At 37.1% G+C, this 16,770-nt stretch overlaps 1 long non-coding RNA gene across 1 annotated transcript in view; it reads left to right on the plus strand.

Annotated features, from left to right (window-relative positions):
• The window catches only part of LOC119695683, a 42,226-nt gene that overhangs the window by 15,899 nt on the left and 9,557 nt on the right, over nt 1-16,770 (plus strand). The gene's annotated exons all lie outside the window — the stretch shown is intronic.

Below are 16,770 nucleotides of genomic sequence, written 5' to 3' on the forward strand. Positions count from 1 at the left end.
AGCTGTTACAGTCAGATTTACCCCTGAACCAATACTGTGGCTGAAGAGTCTACTGTGCACATCTTTGATGCAGGACTGTTATAAATAAACCTGAGACCCTGCTGATAGGCTGTCATTTTATAACAGCACCTATAAATCTTTGGAGAGATTTAACATAGTAGAGGTTGGATATGCCACAGTATTTTCTATTTCTCTACTATTTGTGCTGACAGCCTGAGAATTTTTTTTTGAAACATTGCCCAAATTTCTTTGCCTTGCTGGTGCAGTTTGGGTCAGAAGAGTCATGCAAGTTTGACCCTTTCCTTCTGAGAACACGTAATTGTCCAACTTTGGCTGTGATATTGTCATTGTTGCCTAGAAGAGCTCCTTAAAATACCTGTTGTAATTGGTGCTTATATGCTTTCTTTTATTGTAGACTCATAGAAACTCTTAGAATATACTGAGTTGAAAGGCACCCATTGGGAACATTGTGTCCAAATCGTGTTCCTGCACAGAATCCCACCATGTGTCTGAGAGTGTAGTCCAAAAAGTTCTTGAACTCTCTCAAGCTGGTTCTGTTCCTCTTCCCTGGGGAGTCTGTTCCAGTGCCCAGCCGCCCTCTGGGTGAGGAACCTTTTCCTGATATCCAACCTAAACCTCACCTGACACACAATTCACATCATTCCTGCAGGTCCCATTGCTGATAATCAGAGAGAAGAGATCAGTGCCTGCCCCTCCACTTCCCCTTCTGAGGAAGCTGTTCTTTTCCTTTAAAAACCAACTTTAACATGAGTGGGGCAATTTGCCTTGTTGTAGCTCAAGTGGGATTTCCTACTTAAAGAGACTGTTTTTCTTTCCAAACAAACAAATAACCAAATAGCACCAACACAAAAGGCTGTTGAAAAACATCACATGCATGGAGATTACTGAATGACTATAAGACCTTTTTGATCTTTCAGCATGGACCTCTGAACTCAACAAAATAAACAGCCCAGATTATGTCCTAATTGTTCTTTGTGAGCAGAGCTGCAACACCTGGGTGTGTGGTTTCCCTGTATGAATTAAAAGGTCAAGCTCGCCCCTCCTCCCTTTAGGAAAACATCCTGTGCCTACGCTCTCAGTGGCCTTAGGCAGCTAATCAGTTTTGCGCCAGTGGGCTAGTGGTGTGTGTGAGAGTCTAGTTTGAATGTATCATGGCCCCCTCCCCCCAGCTCTTTTAATCTCTACTTGTTGTTTCCTTAGTAAACATTCTTACTATTTAATCATTAAAGGGATGATGCTTGACAAATGGGAGCACACGCATTTCAAGCCCTGAGCTCTGCAGGCATATGATGTGAATGAACTGATGTGAGCTGCACAAATAGCTACTCTAGTATATAGAAGGGACCTTGCCTCCTTAGGTCTGGAAACAGAGACTTACACAGTGTGTATGAATTCCCAATCACACCAGTATGCTGTAATAGAAATAAAAAAGGAAGAGAAAATAAAAGTTTCTTAGAAAATACAAAAATTGTTCAAGGTTAGGGTGAATATCATGGAATATACATAACATGCTGCCACCATTTGTATTTTTTTTTTCCTTTATAGAGGTAAAAACGTCCTTTCCAACTATAGTGTTGACAGTCTGTTGCTCCACTTCTCTACATGGTATGCTGGTCATGGTAGGCTGGTCATTTTGAAAATAAATTACATTTTAAACATAACTCTTCTTACACAGAAGATTTCCTTTTGGGAAATAAAAAAAAAAAAAAAGTGTTCTGGAAAACAAACAAACAGTCCAAGTGCTAAAACAGAAAATGAGAATATCACATATATGTGTTCAATATTTGAGTCTTTACTCAGCAGAATGCTGACCTGTAGCTGAAGCTCACAAAACCTTACATAATACCGGCTGTAATAAGTAGATAATAAGAACATGTGGCTGAAAAAGATACTTGTTCCTTGAAAGGAAATAAACTTAATATATCTTAATATATGTATGTAGCCAGAGAATTTTTCTACTAGGCCTTCTAAAACAACTTTTGAGATATTTGGAGGGGATGTTGTAGTGGCTGATGTACTGTTACATTGACACAATTTTATTTCTGAAATGTGAGTCAGAATGTATATTAAGCTGTGTTAACTGGAATTTTTTATTGTATGCTTCTCTTCAGAAAGAAACTTTGCTAATGGTGTCTCATAGACTGGTCTCACTGGCTGTCTGAATTCAGTTACTGGTATCTATACTTGATGGGGTTATTTTTCTTCCAAAGATATTTGTTTCAATCTTTGCACTGTACTTTAATTTGTATCCCAAAAAAACTTTTCTGAGGTGGGGAGAGAATTTTCCTTCATGAGCAGAATGGTATTGCAGGTTTCATCTTAAATTTAGAGTTCTATATCAACAAAACTCTCCTCAGGGAGCATCACCACAAAAATGTACAGGAATAGGGGAAAAACAGTGGTAGGTGAGATCTGTTTAAAAGTTACCAAGGCATTATTTTTCACCATGTAATGATTCTTCAGAGGCTTTAACTGAAAGATCCGTAATCTCATTATCATTTCTGTAATGCAATTAATCTGTTTTATGCAATATAGAAATAATTCTTAGGTATAGGGCTAAAATGTATGGTTATATATCTATCTATATCTATATCTATATCTATATCTATATCTATATCTATATCTATATCTATATCTATCTATATCTATCTATATCTATCTATCTATACACCATAGTGCCAATGAGCTAATTTGGTTGAACTTGCAATAATATCTCACTTCTCTTTCCCTAAGCTTCATATGCTTATGTTCCCATCCTTGTTTGCACTCAAGTTCTTTCTAAAGGCTTGCTACTAACAATGACAATAATTAATGAATGTGTTTCAAGGCTTCCCAATACATCCTGTCATTTCAGAGCCTGTCTTCTACACTGTAGGCTCTGAGAGGCAGTATTTGTTTTCATGTTTTGTCTTATGCAATGCCAAGCAATTCATTCTGTTCAACAAACAATGAAAGTGGGTGAAATTTTGCTTACTGTTACACTTTTGCAAATCTGAAGTCTTTTAACTCCATATAGAAAAGAGAAAATGAATATGGCTTCACATGTATTGTGACATGTCAGTATGTACCTGGACAAAGAAGAAGCCTATCAGATTTCAGAATGAGGAATTAATTAATTAAACCATGAAAAGCACATGTTTCTCTTAACTGGCACGAGCAAATATTTTTTGGGTCATCTGAAGCTTTCTATGTATTTTATGTTGCTTAAGAAATGGTAGAACATAGAGAAATACAATTGTTTAGATTAGAAAAGAACTTTAGGATCATTTAGTCTGATTGTAAGCCTAACATTGCTGAGCCCACCACTAAACTGTGTCCCTGAGTGTCACATCTGCAAGTCTTTTGCCCTACTCTGAACTCGCTCCAGCACCTCAGTGTCTTTCTTCCAAAACTGAATACTGGATTCACTCTCCTGGTTCTGCTGACCACAATATTACTTATCCAAGCCAGGATACCATTGGCCTTTTTGGCCACCTGGGCACATGCTGGCTCATGTTCAGCTGCTATTGACCAGCACCCCCAGGGCTTTTTCTACTGGACAGCTTTTCAGCCATTCTGTCCCAGCTTGGGGTTGTTGTGACCCAAGGCAGGACCTGGCACTTGGCCTTGTTGAATCTCACACCATTGACCTCAGCCCATTGATCCAGCCTGTTCAGATCCCTCTGCAGGGACTTCCTGCCCTCCAGCAGACCAACACTCACAGCCAGCTTGGATGTTGTTGAAAAATGTGCTAAGGGTGCACTTGATCTCTTTATTCAAATAATTGATAAAATTGTATATCCCTGCCTAAACCACCTGACTGGGTTAAACCATGACAGGAATTTCTCTTCCACATGCTTCAGGAACCTTCTAAACTGTTACCTCTCCTCTGTATTATATTTCTAGCAGAATCTGGTAAGTTGAAGTCTCTCATGAGAGCAAGGGCTAGTGATTGTGAGACTCCTCTGAGCGGTTTATGGAAAACATCATCTTTGTCCTGGCTGGGTGCCCCATTACAGATTCCTACCAGGATATCTGCCTTGTTGCCCTTCCTCTGATCCTTATCCATAAACACTCAACCCTCTTGTCACTATCATTAAGCTCTAGACAATCAAAACTTCCTAACATATGGGGCTACACCACTGTCCCTCCACCATTGCCCATTGAATTTAGATCTCTGTTACACCACCCCAGCTGTGCAAATCTTCACATCACTTTTTCAAGGTGTCAGCTGTGTGATAGTTTTCCTGCTGCTCTATGGCTCCTCTTGTTGCCCATGCTATGGGCACTGGTGTAGCTGTGTTTCTGTTGGGCTGTTGATCCCAACACATTTTTGGGTTTAGAAGCCCTAATTCCTATGTCACTATAGGAATTTTTAGGTGGTTCCATGGTTTCTAACAGATCAATAACCCTTGCATCTTTGCTGTTGCATGGATTTCCATCCCCTTCTCTCCCCTCTGAAACGGCAAGACCGCAGGACTTTGCTACCACACTGTCCTCTGACATTGGCATGGCACCTTCAGACCACTCTAGGGAGCCTGATTTTATCCCTTTCACGGTTCAAATCTACTTTAAATCTCTTTCAGTGACCCTACTAACTCCTGCACAAAGATCCTTTTACCCTTTGAGACAGGTGTGCCCCTCCTGTTGCGAACAGGCCTGGTGCCACATAGACAGACTTGGGATCAAAACCCCCAAAATTCTGCTGATCACATCAGCCTTGGACCCTGGTATTAATCTACTGTGTCTCTGACTCTTCTCTTATCAGTCCCTGAAAACTCAAGGATAGAGGAAAAACCACTTGCTTCTGATACCTCTATTCCATGGCCCTGAAATCTCTTGTGATTTGCCTCAGATTTCTTGTTGCAACTTCATTGCTTTCAACCAGAAAAATGGATAATACTCAGAGGGCAGTACCAGAGTGGGAAGATTTCTTTACATCTTTAACACAGGTCCCAGGCAGTCAGTAGTCTTCCCTAAGAAATGGGTGCAGTTTGTGCATTTGGTCTCTGTTCCCAAAAGAAAACCTTACTGTTCCTTCTTACCATATTATTACACTTTCACACTACGTTACACATCCATGTATTATAATCCAACACTGAATGAGTAAATGCAGTCCCCTTCTCCCCCGTCTCAGTTGAGCTCTTTCAAAGGCTAAAGAATTTTGTCTGACACTTTTATTGTCCAGATGGTTTGTGATGTGTACATGTTACAGATGTTTTATTTGGTAATACACTGATTATCAAAACATGTCTTGTTACTCACTTGAGCATTATGACTTGATGCATAGATCTATTACAAAGATTGATAGTCTTAATAAATGGTAATCTACCAATTCTGTAAGTGCGCAGAGATTTTGTTGTTGTTGGGGTTTTTTAAAAGATGCTAGATGGCACTGCTAGTCCAGGCTTTATTTTGAACAGCTGGGTTTCATAAAGCTAATTGTGCAGTTATGAAAAGGGTATATAAAGTATTACTTAAACTTGAGAGCTAGCACATTCTGAGAAATATACACTATCATGCAAACAATAACGTTTCCACTGTAAGGGTATTCAGGTTGAGGTCTATAAACTCTAGTTAACTGCATTAGAACTTGTTTTACAAATATACTTGTGTTTACATTTTGTCTGCTGCATTTCTTCTTCACATGCCACCTCATTTTGTAGTTGTTGAGTTATGATAGCATGGAACTTGTTTCATGTTTTATTTTTTTAAATGTTGGCTGTGGGACTTTGAATGCTTTTTTTTTTAAATTTAAGAATTAGAAATCCAGCAGTGAAAAAATATTTTTTTTACTGGAATAATTTATTTTATAAATATTATGCTACCCATGTTGAAAGTCATAAAATAATTATTTTGCAGTTGTGCATATTTAAGGATCTTTCTAACCATAGTGTTCTTCATTTTAGTAATTTACCGTAACTTCTGTTTAGTCTGTGATTTATCTTTCTCTTTATGTTAGGGATTTGTTGCCATTATCTGCCAACAGGTGAGGGTTCCATTTTAGAAAAATACATTTTACAACTAAAACATGAGTGCAGAGAACAAAAAAACCCCAATCTTTGCAGTAAAAGACTCTAGTAACATACAAAGTTGCTCCTGCTGCATAAAGATTTGTGACTTGAAAAAGTTTATACAATGTTATTGACTATTCATCCTCTGTTTAGTTAGTATCAAATTCCCTTCTTTTGTTAATTGTGCAGTAAGCTTACAAAGAAACTGCAAATTCTCAGCCTTTTGGGCAGACAGTTGGATACCGTGTCTAAGTGTTCGGAGCAACCAAACGGAACCTGCACCGTTCTGACCACTGGCTGGGTCACTGGCTGGGGCTTAAAGACTCACCTGAGTAACTCGAGAAATCCCTTCAATCTCCCCTTTTGATTTGCCTTTCACACACCAGTACTTTTTATTTCTTCTCATCTGTCTGCTATCATGTTAACAAGCAAAGGAGAATCTCGGCAGTTCATTGACAGCATAATAAAATGGGATTTAGATTTCAGTATTTGAAGAATGGCCTGCTTTTAGGGTTTTATGCTTTTGTCTTGCACTTGTATTGCCCCAGTGATCAAAAAAGCCTCAGACCCCACAATGTACGTCATCAGCCCTATGAATTGTTCACCTGAGCTGTCCAGTCATAACAGGCAGAACATATAGCAAATAATGAACTTTATGCCAAATTTTGCTTATTTCCCTGTAAAACTGTATTATTAAATAATGAATATTCTGTGAGGCTTTTCTCAGGCAATTATTTTGAATTAGAAAAAGCTGAAGATGCAAATACAACTCAACACATTTGAATGATTGCCCTCTAATAGAGTACCCCAGTTGTGCAATTCTTCCCATCACTTTTCATTATTGCAACTGTCTAATATTTTTCCTTCTGCACAATGAGACCTGCTTCTTTTCCATGCAATGTGTACTGGAGTACCTGCCTTTCTGTTGGGCTAATAATCCTGCCACCTTTTTGGGGTTAGAAGCCCTAATGCCTATGCCAGCATTTTCAGGTGGTTGAAAATAGCCCGGTTGTAAGTTAAGTGAACTGATGAGATGAATTTAGCCCTGTGTATCTGCTTAGGAAAACTCATACTTCCTCCTGGAAACACAATGCAAATGTAACCTAAGATTATTGCTTTGAAAATCTGTACTAGGTGATGCTCTCAGGTGCTAAATATTTCATGACTGTTGAGAGATGTTGTTTGATAATGATGTGTTTAGTTGCTAGATGAAAATAAGCACTGCTTTGTAAAAGGAAGGCAATATGAACATTGGTAGATAGTTATTTATTTTTGATGGGACAGCTATAGCACAACATAGTACTGATACATTTGTAAGTTACTCTAAAATATTGCAAAAAATTATTTTTGTCAGGCTGCATTAATTCAAGTGATTCTTTTGAATTTATATTTAAGTTAACTCTAATACATTTTATCTGAAAAAAGAGTAAGGAGACTTGTATCAATCTGAAAGCCAAATGTTCTTACATTTATCGAAAAACTCCATTTATATATTAAACTTTGTGGTTTACACAAAAGTGAGGTTCCCTGTGTATGCTGGCTACAAATACAGTGATGTCTATTAAGATAAAAAAATATGTGTATTAGTTAGTCAACTGTTCCTAATTCTGCATAATTTAGATGCTGTGAACAGGAGAGGTGTGCATTATTTATCAATAATGTATGTGTGGATTAGTTTCATGTGAGAGAAAGCTGAGTAAAGAAAACCACTGTAATGTGCTCTATCTATTATTAATCAGTGCAACAGAATAACACTTAAAATATTCTAGTATGAAATAAGCATCAGTAACAATTTTAGACTTGTGACTTATTAGGTACTGTTAGTGATCCTTGTTTAAATAATTGTGATGCTATTTCTAATAATCCTGTAATGTAAGATTTGATGCAATTTTTAAAAAAAAAAATATTCAGTTGGCTGTTCTTATTTTAATCTGTGTCAGCAAGGGAGAATTTCAAATTCTGGCCTTCATTCTTCAGAAACTCCTATAACATAGCACAGCACTTGCTGAGAATTTCATAGGCTTCTTATATAGCTACAGGCTACAAGCGGCAGACTTTCAGTGCAAGGTTAGGTCTGAAACTGGCAAAGGCTAGCCACATATTATGGAAACTGCATTATTCTTATCAAATGACTGCCTGGAAAATAATCCAGAATTAGTATTGGTTCCATGGATAGTTCCCTCCATTGGGCTTGGATATTTTATGTATTTCAGTCAGGATTTCAGAAAGAGATCTCAATTTGAAAAGCTTGTGGAATGCCAGGTGGGTGGGACACTCAAGCATGGCCATCTCATGAGAGGTGGGGATGTGGGCTTGTGCTGAGAGGTGAGTTTTCTGCAGAAAAGAAAGGATGCACTCGTTTGCTTCTGGTACCTATCAGGAGATTGACGATTTGCACACAAAGCTGCAAAAAGCCTTGCTGCTTCTTGCTGTCTTCATTCAGCTCAATCAATTCCTAGTTTTGTTTTGTTTGTTCAGTGGAGAATCTTCTTTAAGAGGGTCATAAACCGTAAATTTCTTATCTGACATAGTCATCATACTGTCAATACCTGGAAGATTCTGGAACAGACAGAAAACTAATTTTTTCATACTCTGCATGTGTTCTCTGATCTCTTAGTGTAAAAACGAAAGCAGTTATACCACAGATCTTTCAAATGAAAGGACTTCCTACTGCATTTTATGAAGGTCCTACTTCCACTGGTGTTTAGTAGACATGCTCAGAGAATTAATGCTTGCTAACACAGGTAAGAAGATGACCCCAAATCTAGAGCTCTTTTACCTAGCTCTAAGTATCAATGCTTGAGGTAAGTGTCTAATTGACAAATGAGTAGAATCTATTTCATAGTTCTGAGCATAGTGAGAAGTTCAGCTTTGCCTGAAGTCTTTTACCTATGGTGACATGATCTCCCTTGACCATAGAAATATTCCTGATGGCAATGCCAGAATGGGGAATCTGTATTGTAGACCCCCACAGCTCAGTGGAAAGGTCTTGGCTCCAGTGTCTATCTGGACACAGGAAAGTGGTAAGTTAAGTAAGGCTTAATATATAACATTTAAGAAATAAGTTATTTAGTCTTTATAAAGAAGCTATGGATTACATTTAATAGATAGGTTATTTAGTAAATTATCTATTTTAGATAGATATTCATAAGAATAGAAGTGCTGCAAAATTTAGGAAGATAGTGAAGAAAGATTTTCAGGCCTATTATTTTGGAATTAAACTACTAAATTGTTCTCAAACCAGCATCAGGCTCCTAAAGCCTATTTTAAACACCATATAACTGTTCTATTAATTTCAAGATTTAAGTCTAATGCTAAAGGTCTGATCTGCCTGCCCTGGAGATAGACTTTTGCCATTACATTCAAGAGAAGTAAAACTGGCTTTCATTTCTGTCCACACATAGTAAATCTGAGGTATCAACAAGCCCTTCCTGACACTACAGTACTTTTTAAAAAACTGTTTCATTTTTAACCAAGTTAATTAGTTTCCAAGTGAGTAGGATGCTTTTATACCCTCTTAATATTCTCTTTGCAGTGTGTTGGTTGCCTGGGGTAGAAGTGTTTTTAATTAACTATATGTGATAATGAAAACCATGAGAACGACCTTATGCAGAAGTTCTCTCTTTCTGATGTTACATATAAAACAGCGGAAGTCTTAACAATATTTAACACACAGCTTTTTCTTTCCTCCTGCTCCTTCCTCAACACCCTCCAAGCCACAGCTCAAGCTAATAATGGAAGTGTTAGACAAGGTTGTACACCATGATTTTAGTGTTTGTAAAGTGTATCCAAGCAGAGGATATGACTATTTTTTCTGGCCAGAAGAATCAGCACAGTCAGAAGAGAGATGAAGTGACTGCAGCGAGAGCTGCTTTGCGTACTGCGATATCCTAAGGTGTGATCATGCATGACACTCAAGCACATGTATGCTTAGGGCTTTTAATGAAACAAGTGGGATGCCCTGCTCCACTTGCACATTTGTTATTTATTCAGTTAGCTCTTGTTGCTGTTGGATCTCTCCTACACCCTGAGGCCTGTGAGACGGATTACAACTAGCCTGTTGGGACTTAATAAGATGGCCAAATGCTAGGGGTTGAGCAAGCAGTACTGACCCTCTGCTCTGGAGTCTGTGATACAGGCCTCATTTTTGTGTTAAGTCCATTGCAAAAATACATTTGGATATGGATGATTCTCATGTTAAAACACACATCGCAGGGTGTAGTCCCTACTAAAGATATGAAAGGATCTGATTCTGCTCCTAGGGAAATGAGTGGGAGTTTTGCAATTTCCTTTAATTAGGAAAGGACTGAAATCCCTGAAAAAAGGACACGGCCTTAAAAGGAAGGCATATTTTGCTCTCTTACATGAATTTAAATTTCTATTACTGGTGAATTACAGGTGAATTACAGCCTTTGCAAATATTTTAAGGCTATTAAGTTTTTATGAAGTTGAAAACCTCAGCCTCTTTCTGTGCGTCAGTAGTGGGCAGAATTCTGAAGACTCTTGGAGGCTAATGGCAATCTCCCAGCCTGTTCTGTTGTGAGTTCTGACCTCTTCACAGAAATTATTCAAGCTTGCTTTGGCGGTGCAGAGGATGGCCAAAATTCCCTACAATAACACAGAAAGGCTTAAAGAATTAGATGTCTAAAAATAATTGTGGCTCTGCTGCTGAAATATATTCAAGAGTATTAAGCTTGCTGGATATTGTTATACATTGTGTCAAGAGGACACAACACAATGTGGTTTTCTACCCATGAGAATTATGCTGCAGACTGTCACTGGAGCAGGAACTTGAACCCATGCATTACTATTTGGCATATGCTACAGAATAGGATTTGGGCATATGTTGTACACCCTTGTGATCTAGTTTTTTTCAGGAGCAGAGCTATGCTCAAAATGGAGAAGAGGAATCAAGTAAAATTGAGAATTCATTAATTCTCTATAGTGCTAAAAAACAATCTTCAAACTGAAGGAAGTTTAGATCAAAACAAAACCTGTTGTAGATCATAGATTTGAGCACTGCAAAATAAAGGTGAAAGTACTCCAAAGATAAGCAACTTTGAAGTGAAAATAATTCTACAGCAATTGAAACCAGTGTGTGTGTAGTCCTTCTAGGACCATGGTATTAGGTTTTTCTAAAATGCTGCTGTATCAGGCTAAGAATTTCTGTTTGTTTGTCGGTTTCTTAGAGTTAGGGGAAACACTTTTGTTAATATATGTTTGCTAATTAATTTCCCATCATTTGGCAAACGGGTAAACATTTCAGTGCAGGTCTATATGTAATCACTCTTCTGTAGACAGAAATCAAAAGGTATTAAATAAAGCTGAAACAGCCATTGTCAAGAACAGAAGGATAGTGGATAGTACAGTGATGAGATACAATTCGTTCCATTCTATTAAAAAAAAAAAAAAAAGGTTCTCCTTGTCTCATTAAAAACCTTGCTCTGAAACCACATATTTATCTGTTCCTTCACAGATGCTCTACTACAAAAGTGCTCAATTACAGAGATCAAAAACCCTCCATACAATGAGATTAATGTTTTCTGAAGTAAACACCACCTAAATGTTCAAAGGAGGAGCAGTGGCTTTGAAAAGGTGTTTGGGATAACTGCAATATTATAGTTATTACTGTAATTTACCACAACAGTATCCTGATGGCAAACAGACACATCACAGCATGTCACCTTTTGGCAGATAGCTTCTGGGCCATAATTTGCATCTCTACTGTGCTTGGGATTCCAGAGTATAAATTGTTGCCAAATTTCTCCAGATCTGTCCAAAGAACATTGCTATGAGAATTACTGAGAAATTCAGTAATAATTTTTGCCACTGGAAGAAAAGTAGGAGATCATGCCAAATATGACTGAAAGCAAATTTTCTATTTGTATTAAAGATTAGTACCCTGATGCAGCTTAAAACCTGTTATTGCTTTAAAAATCAAAAGTAACACTGTCAGATGTGAGAAGTATGAGTCAACTTTCTACTGGCTAATTGTAAATGGCAAACCCCATATTTTAAGAACATTTGTGACTAATTTAATGTTACTTATTTGCTTAATTAGATGACCTTTAAATTCAAGCCCAAATTATTTTATAAATATTTAGCTTTCCAATAAAGCTATATCCAGATAGCAGTCATTTGATAGGAACCATATGCAACATTTGAACTTTCTACATGTTAAAAATGCTTTTTTTATTCTTTAATTCTGAAGGAAATTTGTTTTTTTTTACCAATGCTGACAATGCAGCAACTAAATTAGAGCACTCCTCTATGGCATGGTACAAGCACACAACTGAGACTAAAGTCAAGGCCAAGCATGAATAGCAGCTCTGAACCAGACAATTGCTGAAATTTTCTGTGGGCCATGCAGAATTTGGAAATGAGAGAACTGTAGAAGGGAGACAAAAAAATCACACAGACAATATACTGATTTAAAGATAATGGCTCCTCCTGAACTCAAGTTTTACACAGATAAATCTCTGTAGTACATAAAAATCTCCATTATATTTTGAAACTTGATAACTAATCCTTTCTGAAAGGATAGTAAAGCAACTCATGATAAAAGGGTACTAGTGATAATATTTTTTATTAGATAATAAGCAAATAAACATTTTGCTGGAAGCCACAGGTCTAATGCAGTAGAAATATGTCTTTCAGTCTCTTATGACTTCTGTTCATTTTCTCTTTTGTGCCTTCTACTGATATTCCCTTTAACTATAACAATGCCACCTGAATTTAAAAGATAAGCTATTAACGGAAATATTTCTTACTGTTTCACCTGTTCAAATTGGATTTAATAAACCAAAATATCCCATTACATGAGAAAGGTATGTATTTCCTGACAACAATAAATACAGTTCAAAAAGGCTTTTGTGTTTTCTTAGATGGAGTTTGTGTGTGTTTCTGTTAGATTTTAAGATGAACATCTGCAGTTTTCTTGATGGTGCACAGAGTAGGACTTGATCCTGCTCAAAGAAATACCATCAGTGAAAGATGCCTAGCCACAAGCCAAGATTTTCAGAATCAGTCCATCTCTGTTTTTTGAATAGTGAATGTAAATTATTGAGCTTGTGGCATGCAGTCACTTCCAATACAATTCCTATCATGTGTGAATGATATTTTACACTAAGCAAATGACTGCCCTTAATGTAATTGCTCATATTAGAAATTGAAGCATTTTATGTAAAGACAAAGGAAAAAAAGCTAAAGAAGGAATTGCTTTTTTACCATCAGATACTTTTGTTATATCTTTCAGTTGTGATACTGATATTTTGTACAAACACCAAGACATTTTATTAAAAATTGTGGTAATATCAGTTTTAGTTCATTAAATACTCATTTTTATTTTAATGCAAAACCCCACATTTTCATGAAGCTTGTTTGGAGCTTAATTAATCCTCAGCTTTTTTTCTTTGCTGTGTTTTGCATTTCCTTTATCTTGACTTTTTCAAAGAAATACTTCCTATGTCAGCCTCCTTATGCATATGTTTTTCTTCTCTAGGTTGTGTTTCTTGTAAATAGCTTCTAATCTTCTGGTCACAATGAGCATATCTATTAAAAAAGTTGTTGAGTCTGGAGTATCTTTACCGCATTCCGTCTAAGCCTTATCTGCTTGGCAGAGGCTAAAAAATTCTTATTAATGCAAAAATAAGGCACTAATTTGTCCAGTTTTCCCCTTGCCCTGGGCACTTGAGTGGGCAGGGGGAACATTATGAGGATGAAATGCTTTATTTAGCATGCTCACTCTGCAGGGCAGAGCATATGAAGATCACAGTTGTCACTACCTCTTGGATCTGGATCTTATTAGTGTCATCAAGCAGTGAATCCTCTGAAACTACAGGCTGGACTTTTCCTTCCAGGTTAACAGGCCTCAGAATGAACTCAAGTTCACCAAACTTTCTGCAGCTAAGTAAACTCAGTTTAACTCAGAAGTTTTCTACACAGCCTAAGACAACAACAAATGGGATAGCTGTTAGTACAACAATGTCTGGAGCTCTTTGATGACTGCAAACTGACTGTAGTGTGAGTGTGAATCTCTTGGGGGCTGGCCCTCCTCCTGCCCATAACCTGCCCCTCCAAAAGGGAGGCAAAGTTGCTCAGGCTGAAGTCCTATGGAGGGGAGACATGGATAGTTCTTCTGCTGTCAAAGCCAGGGCAAGCTCTGCCTTTGCTACATGTCCTATTCTTATCTTTCATGTGAGAAGGTCCAACTGGGGACCAGGGAAGAGGAATGCAAAATGCCTTTATGCAGGAGCAGAATATATATGTAAACAGCCAACCTAGAAAGCAGGAGGGTGTTGAAAAAGTACAAAACAAAATCACTCTGACCTCACCCCTTCCCTCTGCTTTCCTGATTTTGTTTCTTTGTTTCATTTGGTGCTTACTGAAGAGAGAGCTCATTTTTATGAAATGTGTTCATGGTAAACCTGATAGTTCCCTTTTGTAGTGTATTATACTTCCTATGAAGACAATATAAACCCATGAATTCAGCTTAAACAGATATCCTATTATAACAAGCTAGATGTGAAATGCTTGGGAAAGTACAGCTTTAATATCTACAGATTTCCATGGCCAGTGTCATGAAAACTGGCTGTCACTAGAAGATTTTTTCAATAACATGAAGAAGTTATGAATGGTTAATAAGAATAATCACATTGCATTCCTAATGCCAGTTTTGGTGTTTTTTTTTTTTTTTTTTTTTTTTTTTTTTTTTTTTTTTTTTCCAGAATGTAATCAGATTTCTGGTAAGAATGGATGGCAAAAAAATAAATGTAAAATAGACAATCTTTTATTAGAGTTCCAGAGTGCTGCTATTTTTAAAATTTTGGACTATAGTTAACAAGTTCAAAATACAAGAAATAAATACAAGACATTAGCAACCCCACTGTTTTCTGGGCTGATATGGGAGTTACAAGTTACTACAGATGGAAGTGTCATCTGAAAGTTACACTACATTAAGCAAGAGCAACACCAAGACACTAAAAGAAATTTCCCATGAAAAAGGGTGGAATCTTTCTCCCTCTCAATGCTGCTTTACATTTTTTGGAAAGTAGATCTTCTTGCCTATAAAAACTCTATTTATTTTTGAGACGGGTAAGAGAAGTTGGACTCCACAGTTTAGTTAAGTCAAGATATGTAATTTTTTTAGATGAAACTGAGGTACACAGATAAAAAATGTAGAAGTGTATGACTATAGTCAGAGTTTCTGACTTTCAGTCCCCTAAGGAAATAGACATCCTGTCTCAGTGAATTCTTGTTCTTGGATCCTTGTACAGCAGTGATGCCTGCAAAGAAAGGGGAAGAAGGTAAAGGGTACCATGAAAAGAAAGAACTATCCATATATTTTTGAAGCAATCAGCATATTAGGGAGTAGGGCAGCATGAGTCTGATGACAGACTGATGACAGAGCAAAGATTTTAAATTTTTTCTCATTAAACAAGTCTTCATACAGATCTGGAGCCTTTCTTCTAAAGCACCCATGGGGCTTTTCCAAATGAACCCTCTACTGAATGTTTTCAAAGATTGCAATAACTTTATTATGATCCTAATTTGAAAGCAAAAGCATCTTCAAAATACACATGGAGACCTATATCCTTTCTAACAGCAGCAGTACAAGAAGCTTGACGTAGGAACTGAACCAATACAGAGTGGTTAAAACTACTTTGGGACTAAGTAGCTTATGTCCTGTATTTGCTAAAGAACGGGTTAATACCACAATTTTGTCAAAGAATACAGTGATATTTGGTGATGAAGAGTTATTTTATTAGGAAAAGAATCTGTTCACAGAAAACTGCCACCTAGCTCCAAATTAGGACATCAATTTTTATGGCTGTAAGAAAGAATGTGACCTATTCACAAGCCCTACTTGCCACAGAATCCTGGGTTGGAAGCCTTCCACCCAAATTTGGCTAGACTTAGCTCTAACATCCTTGTAAAATGTCAAAGTCAATCTAAGATGGGTGTAGTTTGTGAGTGTCTTTTAATTTCTCCCAGAAAACCTCTCTATTTGAAGTCTGATTTAGCAAAAAGATGGTCAAGGGGAAAAAAAATCTGGCACTTGTAATGCAAATGCCTGTTCAAGTTTCAGTGGTGGGCTTTGTGGGATGTAGTATTTTGGTGAAGACTAGGTTTTTTAGACAGAAATTCTCTATGAAAATTAAACAAGATTTGGAAGTCTGATTTGATATCCCTGAAATCAACTTCAGATATTTCAGTACTTTAATTTTACTCAGTTAATTTATGATGCTTTTGACTTACAAGTGCTCTTGGCCTGTTCTGGATCATGAACTTGGAAGTCTTTTAGCCACTATGCAAAAATTTTCTCCTGGAACTGAAAGCTGCTTTCCTAGGGGGGGCTTACTGGAAATTCAAGCCAGTTTACTACAGTTTTCCAGACATCACATCTGAAAAAAAAATGTGAGAGAGGGAAAAAACCCAAGGTTGTAAACCACGCTTTTTAAAGAACTGTGTTGCGTATCTTTTTATTTGAAAAGTCTTGGTTTTGGGTTGTAGGAGATAGTCCTTCTACCACTTGGAGGGAAAGGGCAATAAAAAGTATGTCTGCCACCTACATAAATATAAAATATTTTCTCAGCAGCAGTTTAAAAATTTTTCTGAAGAATTTAAGTCTGATGTCCCTGTAACCAGATGAAGCAAGTTTATGTAAATATAACAACATTATATGCTGTTGATTGAGTGGAATCTTTGAAAGATGTATAAGTGAATTGTGAGATTCATGATTCCTTGTTATCTAGAA

Source organism: Motacilla alba, chromosome Z (assembly GCF_015832195.1).
Source record: "Motacilla alba alba isolate MOTALB_02 chromosome Z, Motacilla_alba_V1.0_pri, whole genome shotgun sequence".
Lineage (NCBI taxonomy): Eukaryota > Metazoa > Chordata > Aves > Passeriformes > Motacillidae > Motacilla > Motacilla alba.